Raw genomic sequence first — 3,552 nt, forward strand, 5'->3', positions numbered from 1 at the left:
TAAATGCACATACATAAGCTCACACATATACAACGTGGAAAATAAATACGTACTTACCGAGGATTGTAGCATATATGAATATTTCTTTATGGGTAGCATAATTTTATTCCCTGCAAATAAAATTATATCATTTCATTATATGTATATTGCTGCATAAGCTCTTTAATAAGAATTTTATACGTTATATTTCCTTTTAAATAAATCGATTTCAACTTTTCTTCCATAAAATATTGCTTTTCATTTTTCTCATTTAGTCTTGATATTATAGGAAAAAAAATACTCTTCATGAAAACATTGCTGTTTTCACGAAAATCATTCTCCCCACCCGCCGACCTCCTTTCCTTTGCAATCTTATGGAATCGTTGTTTGTTTAATTTTGTTTATTTCGTTTTATATTTCCCGTCACCTGTTCGTTAACACACTTCAGATATAATCTAATGTATGGAGTTATAGAAATGCTTTTGACGTTTACAAGCTATATTAATCCATTATATGTGTTTCAATAAATATACGTCATACTCAACATGAAACCAAAATCTGAAAAAAAAAGTGGACATATTCAAATAATGTTTTCTTCTCAATTGACTCACCACATGGAAAAAAGAGACACGATTTCATATCGCAACATGGAAGTTTTCAGTATTTATTTGTCGATGTATACACATGAGTGATTGCAAATTAACTTGAAATATAAATGATAATCATGCGTATAATTAGATAAATTAAAGGTCAAATACGAAAATCAAATAAAAATAAAACAAATAATCATGAAAACAAAAAACGTATGACTGCACAAATAATGAACTAAAACAAGGCTTATATCTATTTCTTTTTTTCTTGAAAATCGTTCATTAAATTCTTTCTTCTGGCCCTTTTTGTTGGTTTTTATGAAGCCATTATTCACGCTATTTTTCTGGCCTTTTACTATTTATGTAACTGAATATATTTCTCCTTATAATGACATCACGAAATATAATTATTACACCCTAATATATACTATCTAGCATATACTAATGAAGTACTGCATAGTGTTTGCCATCGCAACAAATTGTAACGACTTTATCTGTCACTGATTATACTGCAGCAGTTCGTTTCTAGTTTAAAATCATTGAAAATGAATTGAAATCATTTACAAAATATTTCAATATCTGAATGTAACATCTCTACCTGAGAAAACAATTGATGAGAAAACAATTGATTGTTACAAAATTGATTTTAACAATGGCCAGTTGATATTGTTAGCGGATTGCAAAAGTGCTTTTAAAATACTAATTTCTTTAGAATTATAATTTTGATAAGAAGATACATAACTACCTCGAGTGTTGTATATTAGATTAATATCATCGCCAAGTTCGGTACTATGATATTCTTTGTATTTTGTTAATCGATATACCTGATTATCCACTTTATTAAGAAGGTATAAAGCTCCCAGAAGCCTTGATGTTATTTATATATAATTTACAAAGTGATCTGCGTTCTTAAAAATGAAATAATCTCTCAGCAAGTAATAACTGCATCCATACACAGTGCTGTTTGCAACAGCAACGTAATTCTGCAGTCTGAGTATCAGAGGCAATAACTATGCCCAAAGCAATAATATTTAGTTTGTGTTAGCATCAGAAGAGTATCGTAGAGCTATTATTATGACCTGTAATAAGAGACAACTTGAACACAGAAGATTCGGAAAATACTTAATGTTGTATGCTTTAAGAAATTCGTGCGGAACATTTCCAGTTATTTACCACTCTCTCTGCACTAGACCAGACAGGTGGATTCATTTCGCATATATGCTCTCCATATATATATATATATTACATCAGTATACAGTACTATTATTCAGTAGTGATTATTATATTAGGAATTATTCATTGCATTTATAGTGATGTCGAAGCATAATTCATAAACAATGGAAACTCTATTTTATGACTCAACAATAAAGCTATATTTCTTTACTGATTGAATACTTAAAACAGGATGAAGGCACATCAATGCTGGAATAAAGACTAATGGCTCTGCTTGCACTATTTAAAAAAAATATATTGACACTCTTTGTAACTAGTCCTAAAGAATGACGAAAAATTTAGAAATTCTACAACTGCAAGTACTTTCAACTGATTCCGAACTAGTGACTATTCGGTAGTAATATCACAGATCAAAAGCTAATTCCAGTTGAAAAAATATAACCGACTGTCTGTCGTTTTCCATTACCAGAAAAAAAACTACATTCTCAAATTCATATATTCTCAAATTCATATAGTTTTCCCTCTCTACGTAACGTATATTTACTCAATATCTTCTTATTTAAAGAGCCTCATCAGTATTCTGTATTTAATTCATATAATATCAAACTATTCATCCAGATTTCAGAAGCTGAAACGTATTCTTTATAGTAAATGACAGACAAGCATAAAATGATAATGCAGACAATTTATGGTGCGTGTCATATATCACAAAATTTTGCTTTGTTCGCTTTCGTTATCTATGCAACATTATTTCGAAATATAATTCCGAATGATTTACTAAAACGTCGCTATCACTTGGAGAGAAAGATTGTACTAGCCATCGATAGAAAAATGCTTATGGTTTATAGATCGATTTCCTATAGCAACATTCAATAATTACCTGATAGCCATTGACATCAATGTTAAACGTTATTGAATAAACACAGAGCAGCTGAAAACTATGTTCTACTTTACTTACAATCAATATAAAGTAGTTCACGATCAATCAAATAATGAATCTAATTCTGTCTAACCTCATGAAACCAATGATGGAAAATATTAATTTACTATAGACCTAACACAATCGTTCTATTTACTTTTATGTGTCTCTATTAATCTTCTCTAGGAAAGAAGTGGTGTTAGCTGTAAGGGGAAAACTTGTTTAAATATGCTTCATATCAATTTGCATTGGAATTATGAAAAAAGTAATACCGAAAATATCAGACACTAATAACTCAATGGAAATATTTGAAGAATTAGGACACAATTATTGATGAATTATTGTCATCTAATATTGCTAAATTGCAATTATAAAATGCAGCAATAATGATCTTAATAGATTTAGAATGTCTTTTTTTGTTTTTATTTCCTGCTTCTACTTATTGTGGTAGGCCAAGTCCTATCTAGAAGATAATAAACAAGACATTTCTCTATAAGCATAAGCTGATTAATAATCAATTCTGTAATGAATAATTCAAGGAATTTATTTAGTGTAATGTCTTATAAAAACTTTTGCGTTTATCTTACCAACAAAAGCATCACTGCTTGACCTTACGATGATACGTCCAAACTATTGAGTATTCACACAATCATTTAGAGGGAAAATGTATATGCATACAAACATACATACATACATACATACATACATAAGCACACACACATATATGGGGAGATACAGGAGAGGAGAGAGAGCGAAGTGGCGAGACAGGCATATATCTGGAAAGTGTGAAACACTGCAAAATTTGATGTAATATGTGCGTGTATATGTTTGTCCGTGTATGCATGTTTATATATGAGTGCATATATATATATATATATATATATATATATA

The 3,552-nt window shown here is 29.7% G+C and overlaps 1 protein-coding gene across 6 annotated transcripts in view; it reads right to left on the reverse strand.

Moving 5' to 3' along the window:
- The window catches only part of LOC106877896 (prolactin-releasing peptide receptor-like), a 381,315-nt gene that overhangs the window by 338,706 nt on the left and 39,057 nt on the right, over positions 1-3,552 (reverse strand). For all 6 annotated transcript variants that reach the window (XM_052967841.1, XM_052967842.1, XM_052967839.1 and 3 more), the window contains exon 3: positions 58-110. The gene's annotated coding sequence lies outside the window, so the exon portion shown is untranslated. The remainder of the gene's footprint in view (positions 1-57; positions 111-3,552) is intronic.

The sequence above is a fragment of the Octopus bimaculoides genome, chromosome 5 (genome assembly GCF_001194135.2).
Source record: "Octopus bimaculoides isolate UCB-OBI-ISO-001 chromosome 5, ASM119413v2, whole genome shotgun sequence".
In the NCBI taxonomy this organism is placed as follows: Eukaryota; Metazoa; Mollusca; class Cephalopoda; order Octopoda; family Octopodidae; genus Octopus; species Octopus bimaculoides.